Here is a 9,045-nt window from a genome sequence, read left to right on the forward strand (position 1 = left end):
CCCAATTCTTCTACCTATATTTACTGTACATTTGATTTCTTCTTGGCAGCATGACATCTATTGCTCTAAAATATAGTTGTCAAGTTAAATGATTGGGAAGTGGACATTCGTTTAGCAGCCCAATTATTCTACTCCCCATTTTCTCTCTGTATTTCTTGAAGGTTACCTTACTCAAGTTAGAGTACTGACTTTATCTTTGTACATAACTCAAATGGCTATTATTCAAGGAACAGTCATGTCTGTCTGATGCAATTGAATTTTTTGATGAGGTGACAAGAAGGGTTGATGAGGAGAGTGCTATTGTTGTGGCATGTGTGGATTTTAGCAAGGCTTTTGATAAAGTTCCACATAGCAGGCTTGTCAGAAATGTAAAAGCTCTTGGAATGCAATGACTCTGAATTTGGTTCAGAGACAGAAAGCAAAGGGTAATGGTGTTTTGTGACTGGAAGGCTGTTATCAAAAGGGCTCTGTAGAGCTCAGAACTCAGTTTTTTCTATGATGTAACAACTCAGAGATATCCACAGCCCTCCCGAACCTTTCTCCAATCTCCCAATCACACCTCCTGTTGTGTATTTACCATCCCTCCTGACCTTCTGCTCTCCGATGTTGAATGTTTTCATCCTCAGTTCTTTCTGGACTTAATTCCAGTGATCTAGATCCAGAAACGGGGGCATGATGAAGAAGTTTGCAGATGATGCAAATATCGGCTCTGTAGTAACACTGTGAGGACAGAAACTTTGGGTTGTAGGAAGATATACATGGTTTGATCAGTTGGGCAGTAAAGTTATAACTGGAATTCTGTATTGGGAAGTGAGGTAATACATTCTGAGAAGTGCAACATGGCGAGGAAAAACACAATGAATTTAAAGGTACTGAAATTTGAAGAAGAATAGACAATATGTCCGCAGATCCTGAAAGATAGCAGGATAGGATAATAAAGTGATTAAGAAGGCATTCCTTCATTCCAATTCAAAGAATATAAGAGTATGGAGAATATGCTAGAACTGTATACAACAGTAGTTAGACATCAACTCAAATACTGCACTACATTAGAGGAAAGAAGTGAATAAACTGGAGACAGTGAATCAGAGATTTTAAAAAATATTGTTGGAAGGAATAAATTTAGCTAACAGAACTTATTGGATAGGCTGGGGTCGGTGGAATGGTGACTTAATTCTATATAACCATAAGGGGCCTAATCAAAGTAAATAGTAACTAACAAAGTAAATTCACCTCAAGGAAAGATCTAAAGCCAGTCAACAAAGATTCAAAATAATTGGTAGAAGGATCAGAGGAGAGATGAGGAAACACTTTTTAACCAGAGCATGATGGGATCCTGGAAGTCTCTGGTTTGAAAAGCTGTAGGAGTAGAAACAATCATTACATCTAAACTGGAGTAAGGCCATTTTGATGGAATTAGACAGAAACTTTAAAAAGTTATTTCAGGGAGGGTAGTCACAGGTAAAGGGACAGTTGGGAAGTTGGAGGCCTTTAGTGGGCGGCACGGTGGCACAGTGGTTAGCACTGCTGCCTCACAGCACCAGAGACCCGGGTTCAATTCCCGACTCAGGCGACTGACTGTGTGGAGTTTGCACATTCTCCCCGTGTCTGCGTGGGTTTCCTCCGGGTGCTCCGGTTTCCTCCCACAGTCCAAAGATGTGCAGGTCAGGTGAATTGGCCATGCTAAATTGCCCATAGTGTTAGGTAAAGGGGTAAATGTAGGGGTATGGGTGGGTTGCGCTTCGGCGGGTTGGTGTGGATTTGTTGGGCCGAAGGGCCTGTTTCCACACTGTAAGTAATCTAATCTAAATAAAAATGAGATAATGAAAGTCCGGAAGCAGTATGCTCCTCTTAGTGTGAAGGGCAAGGCTTGTAGGTGTAGGCAATGCTGAATGACAAGATAAAGTGAGGCCCTGGACAAGAAAAAGAAGGAGGCATATATCAGACATATCCAGTTTGGATCAAGTGAATCCCTGAAGGAGTCTAAGATTAGTAGGAGTACACTTAAAAGGGAAATCAGTTGGGGAAAAGGAGGACATGAGACAGCTTGGCAAATACAGTTAAGGAGAATCCAAAGAGATTCTATGAGTACATTAAGGGCAAAAGAGTAACTAGGGAGAGAATAGGGCCCCTTAAAGATCAATAAGGCTGTCTGCGTTGAACCACAGGAGATAGGTGAGATATTAGACAAATACCATATATTATAAAATTCAAATTTTTAGACTACTTTTTACGGTTAAATTTATGGGATTGACAATTATATGGACATTACTTTTGAGGGGCTGAAATTCATGCGAGAGTCCAAAATACCATATCATTAACAGAAGCACAATTAATCTCTCAACAAATAAAGAAAAAAACACAATGAATTAGTTACCAGATAAAGACAACAGAAACAAAAATAAATTTGTAGCTCTTATTTGTACATATAAAAAGTGAAGTAATAGAATTTTAAATCACAATTATATCTTACATCTTAAACTAAACATGTCAAGTAGAGAAGTTGATTAAAATCCTGCAAAATCACACTGTTCAACATCTTCATCATCGAATAAAGCTTCATAATCATCAGCATGAATGATATCATCATATAGATTGCCTTCATCTTCGCTGTCCATAGTTAGTGGTAGCACATCATCCACTTCTTCTTCACCTACGTCATCCCATAGATAATCATCCTCTGTACAGTCCAATGCATTCAAAGTTCCACATTTCTTGAATGATTTGAACATAGTGTCAGCGTTTATTTCCTTCTATGAATCAACAATCCATTCACAGATCAGTGGCAGTGATGCAGCCTGCATACTGCCTCCTTTTGTTTATGTTTTTCCTCCATCATGCACCCAGTTATTTCACTTCATTCTCATCATGTCCTTAAAAGGCTTATTGATACCAATGTCTTGCAAGTCCGCCAGTTATGTGATTGGATGTTACCGACAACATTCTTCACTAGCTGGGATCTAAACTGGTCCCAGACGAGCAAACTCTTTTCCTTGTGTTGTCCACCAGGTCGTAAATATCAAACTTCCTTTATCCATTTTCTACATCTACCTTCATCCATTCAGCCTTGTGGATGCATATGAATGACATCTCCTTCTGGAAATTTCTTTGGCAGAGTATTTCTTTAAACAGCCATCAGTTTTAACTTAGCGTCATCAGCCATTGCAAGAAAGAACTAAAGTAAACCTACTTTTCTCATGGCCAGTGGTCCTCACCAATACTGTTTTTTGGTTCACAGTTTGATTCTCTGGCATGTTGAGAGTAATAGGCATTTCGTTCATGTTTCCATGATAACTTGTAGCCTTCCTTAAGCTAATTTCTGGTTACAAACTGGTGAAACTGTAATATCTTATCTAGTACTTCAGCAGGCAGCTTTTGTGCGATTTTAATTCTCTGCCAAAGTACTCAGTCATGCCTTTTCATGAATCTTCTGCACTGTCTAGCACTTGCCTTAAAATTGTGGCCACTTGCTAGGTTTATCTCTGTTAGCACACTTTCGTTTCAGCATTACCTGAAATTGGTTTGTTATCTTTCCCCAGTCTCTCACAAAACACAAAATTCTGTTGCTGCTCCAGTTATTTGTCTTCTCAATTTCAATAACTTTCAGTTTAAACACGACTGTTTATTTTTTGTTTTTTTCTGGAGGGCATTTTTACACAAAGTAATGAAGAAGTTTCAAAATCTCAGCTAGGTATATGACTGTATTCGAGGAGAAAGTGAGGTCTGCAGATGCTGGAGGTCAAAGTTGAAACTTTATTGCTGGAACAGCACAGCAGGTCAGGCAGCATCCAGGGAACAGGAGATTCGACGTTTCGGGCACAGGCCCTTCTTCAGGAATGAGCAGAGAGTGTTCAGCAGGAGAAGATAAAAGGTAGGGAGGAGGGACTTGGAGGAGGGGCGTTGGAAATGTGATAGGTGGAAAGAGGTCAAGGTGAGGGTGATAGGTCGGAGTAGGATCCTACTCCGACCTATCACCCTCACCTTGACCTCTTTCCACCTATCACATTTCCAACGCCCCTCCTCCAAGTCCCTCCTCCCTACCTTTTATCTTCTCCTGCTGAACACTCTCTGCTCATTCCTGAAGAAGGGCCTGTGCCCGAAACGTCGAATCTCCTGTTCCCTGGATGCTGCCTGACCTGCTGTGCTGTTCCAGCAATAAAGTTTCAAATATGACTGTATTCCACAGGGTTGGTTGTCACCTGACTCTTTCATGCCGAATTGGTGTGAATTGTACATCAAATCACATTATAGCCCAAAAAAAAATTCATTTCCTCATCGTAACATTTATGTATAGGATAATTCCATGACTCAGAAATGTTGTACTGTTATCTGATAAGAACTAGGATCAACCTTTACATATACTATATGGAAAATTCCAGATTTTTGGGCCAAAAATAGGGATTTGACTTTTCCATGAGAACGACTTTTACTCTAATATATATGGTATTTCATATCAATATTTACTGTGAAGAAGGACATGGAACGAGAGAACTTGGAGAAATAAACAGTGATGTCTTGAAATGAGATAGTATTACAGAAGTGGAGGTGCTAGAGGTTTAACCTCCAAGGTCTTAAAATGCAGATTGGTAGATAAATCGTCGGAGCCTGATCAGATGTTTCCCAGAAACTTATGGGAAGCAAAGGAAAAGCTGAGCCCCTAGCTGAGATATTTATATCATCGACAGTTACGGGTGTGGTGCCAGAAGACTGGAGGTTGGCTAATGTAGTGCCATTATTTAAGAAATGCTGTAAGGAAAAGTCAGAGAACTATAGACCAGTGTGCCTTATGTCAGTGGTGGGTAAGTTGTTGGAACAGATTCTGAAGGACAGGATCTATCTGCATTTGGAAAGGCAAGGACTGCTTATGGATAACATGGCTTTGTGTGTGGGAAACCATGACTCACTAACACGATTGTGCTTTTTTGAAGCGGTGACAACGAAGGTTGATGAAGGTGGCACAGTAGACATTGTCTATATGGACTTCAGCTATGCAATCAACAAGGTTCCACATGGGAGAATGGATAGGAAGGTTAGATTACATGGGACCCAGAGGGAGTTAGCCAATTGGCTGCAAAATTGACTTGAAGATAGGAGATAGATGGTGGTGGTAGAGGGTTAGCTTTTGGACTGGAAGCTTTTTACCAGGGGTGTGCCAAAAGGATCATGCAGTGTCCACTGTTTTTCATAATGTTTATAAATGATTTGGATGTGAATATAGGAGATAACGTTCATATGTTTCCTGATAACACCGAAATGGGTGTTGTAGTGGACAGTGCAGAAAACTACCTCAGAATACAACAGGACCTTGATCAGATGGGCCAATTGGCTGAGGAATGGCAGATGGAGTTTAATTTACATAAATGTGAGATTTTGCATTTTAATATGGCAAACCAGGGCAGGAATTATACAATTAATGGTAGAGCACTGGGGAGTGTTGCTGAACAAAGAGATCTGGGGGTGCATGTGCATATTTCTTTGAAAGTTGAGATGTCGGTAGACAGGGTGGTGAAGAAGGTATTTGGCATGCTTCCTTTCAAGTTCAGAACATTGAGTATTGTAGTTGGGTTGTCATGTTACAGCTGTACAGGACATTGGTTGGGCCACCTTTTGAATACTGTGTACAATTCTGGTTGGTCTTCTGTAGGAAGGATGTTGTTAAACTTGAGCAGCTACAGAAAAGATTTACAAGGATGTTGCCAGGACTGGATGGATTGAGCTACAGGGAGAGGCTAAATAGGCTGCTTCCCTGGAACAATAAACACTGAGGGGTGACCTTGCAGAGGTTTATGAAATCATGAGGGGCATGGATAGGGAGAATAGCCATGGTCTTTTTCCTAAGGTTGGGGGAGTCCAAAACAAGGTTTAAGGTGAGAGGGGCAATATTTAAAAATGATCTTCGAGGTAACATTTTCAAACACAGGGCGGTGCATGTACAGAATGATTTACCAGAGGAGGTGGTGGATCCATGTACAATTACAACATTTAAAAGGTATCTGGTTGGGTATATGAATAGAAAGTGTTTAGAGAGATACAGCACAAATGCTGGCAAATGGGACAAGGTCAGATTGAGATATCTGGTCAGCTTGGATGAGTTAGACCAAAGTGTCTAATTCCATGCTGTACATCTTTATGACTCTATTTGAAATACATTTGAAAGTATACTTGAAGAATTGTGATCTGCACCGGTTCAGACCAGTGCAGGAAGATAAGATTAGGCAGATTCTTTGGTTGACACGACATGATTGGCCAAGTGGACGCATTCTGTGTCATAAATGTTTTATTTTTATGTGAACCAATCAATGTTTAAGTTGTACAGGATTTCGCAACCAAACTGAATCCTGTCACACTAAACACCCACACACTAACTTTATGACAAGGATCACTGAACAGTGATCAGGAGGGGCAGAGTTCTTAAAGCCTCTCTTTGATGGCTAGAGAAGATGTTGAATAGATTAACCAGCAACATTTAACATTGAGAATGATTATGACAGAGGGCTACGAAGACTATGAATTAGGATAAGGCTGCAGGTTAGTGAAGATATTGGACAGATGGGGGTAAGGGAATATGCATGGGCAGAGATTACCAAGTGAGTTAAATGACAATTGTTCAGTATGATAAGTGCATATTTTCATTAAAGGGTGTGGTACCGCAATGCAGTTGTGGAAACAACTTAAAAATATAAATTGCTGCAGGCAGTATTAATCTACAAATAGCTCAATAGTCTTTAATGCCAGTTCCCAATGACGTTGCCTGGTAGGTGTTCCAGGGCAGCTGATGACACAATGACAGGTGTAGACAGTCCCATTTCATGGTCTTTGCTAGTCTTCTATAAAATGGAATACCATACATAAAGTAAACCCATTGTTATATTTTCATTCACTAGCTTCCCATTATGAAGAGGTGTCATATTAGGAACTTTTTTTGAGCACTTTGTAGGAAACTTGCCCCGTAAAATTGCTCAAATTGCTGCTTTCAAGCTTCATGAGAAAAATTCTCTATTAACTGCTTGAAGATGGTGGCACAATGTGGAAATTGGCAATTGAAAAGAGTGCAATACAATGAAGAGTTAGTACTGGCTTCCAAACATTTTGTACAAACCATTAAGTTGTAAAATCATCATCCTTGGCTCAGGTTCAAGGGGAAAAAAACAGAGTCACATATTAAACAGATCAACAGTAAACAAGTCATAATACATGAGCAAATTATGACCTGTGAATTAGAAGCAGGAGTAAGCCATTTGGCACTTTGAACATACCATTTGACAGAATCGTAGTTTATTTAATTATGGCTTCTACTTCACTTTTCTGTCTATTGCTAATTGCCTATAGTTACCTGTGTTTTGTCTCCTTCCCTTTTGAAATAAAGGCACTACATCAAAAGTTTTTCAATCCTCCGGGAATTTTTCAGAATCTAGAGATTCTTGGAAGATTACTACTAGTACATCCACTACCACTGTAGCTATCTCTTTTAATATTCAAGGGTGCATCTTGTCAAGTTGAGGGGACTTATCAGGTTTCAGCCCCATTGGCTTCCCTAGCATTTTCTTCTGTAGTGACAGTTATTGCATTTATTTCCTCTCCTCCTTTTGCCCCTTGATTACTTAATAATTTTGGAATGCTATTACAATCTTTTGCTGTGAAAGACTGATGCACAGTATTTAACTTGCCTGCCGTTTTCTGTTTTCCTGTTATTATTTCCCCACCCTCATACTCTAATGTGTGTTATAGATTAGGCCAGACCACTCAAACATTCTTAAGCAAGCGGCCCAGTCCATAACTTTCCAATTTATTTTGCTAACTGTTCAGTGAAAATTACCAGGAGTAAGTTAGCTAGGTTGACTACCAGGTTTTAAAACAGACAAAAAATTATTCACAAAATCACACAAAGAACAAAATAAAGAACCTCTACAGAACTCAGTCTATTCAAACTAGACTTAATTATGCTGTTCTGAATATAGTCCCAATAAGCAAACCCCTTAAAAACAGTAAAAATGAAACAAAGGCTTATAGGTCAAAGTTAAAAGAGCAGAAGGAGAGAGAGTCTAGCAGCCTGTTTCCACACAGTTCCACAGCTGAACTCCCTAACTAGTTCTGGACCACACCCCCTTGACTTATACAGATTACTTCTAAAAACATAAATGCTTTGGCCTAAAGACTCATCTGTTTACGTATAAATAAAAAGGTCTTTCATCTCTGTATCAAACCCAGCTGTTTCGAAGCGCAGCCTGTTTATGACCCCTCTGGAAAAAAAACCAAGGACGAGTATTCTTGTGAAAAGGAACAGCTTTTAGAAAAAAGGACCAGCTTTGTGACATGTGCCAATGTCTCACTCTCTCTCTCTCTCTTCCTCTTTAAATATTTAAAGAAACCTCTGCTGTCGATCTTGATACTGCTTACAAATTTACCCTTAAAGTTAATCTTCTCGATTTTCATCTTTTTTTGTTGGTTTTAAAAGATTCTCGATTCTCTGGCCTGCCACTAATCTTTGCCATATTGTGTGTTTTTTCTTTCAATTTGATGCTATCTTAACTTCCCGGTCAAACATGATTGGCTAATCCCTTTCTAGAATCCTTCTTCTTAGGAACATAAGAACATAGAACAATACAGCACAGTATAGTCCCTCCGGCTCACAATGTTGTGCCGAGCATTTATTTTAATCTAAGATCAACCTAACCTACACATCCCTCAATTTACTACTGTCCATGTGCTTGTCCAACTGTTGTTTAAATGTCCCTAAAGTCCCTGACTTAACCAACACTGCTGGCCACACACCCACCACTCTCTGTGTAAAGAACCTACCTTTGACATCTCCCCTATACTTTCCTCCAATCACCTTAAAGTTATGACCCGTCATTCAACTATTTCTGCCCTGGGGAAAGGTCTCTGGCTATCTACACGAGCTATGCCTCTCATTACCATGTACATCTCTATCAAATCACTTCTCTTCCTTCTTCTCTCCAGTGTGAAAAGCCCTAGCTCACTCAACCTCTCTTCATAAGACATGCCCTCCAGTCCAGGCAGCATCCTGGTAAACCTCCTCTCCAC

Source organism: Chiloscyllium plagiosum, chromosome 21 (genome assembly GCF_004010195.1).
Source record: "Chiloscyllium plagiosum isolate BGI_BamShark_2017 chromosome 21, ASM401019v2, whole genome shotgun sequence".
NCBI lineage: Eukaryota > Metazoa > Chordata > Chondrichthyes > Orectolobiformes > Hemiscylliidae > Chiloscyllium > Chiloscyllium plagiosum.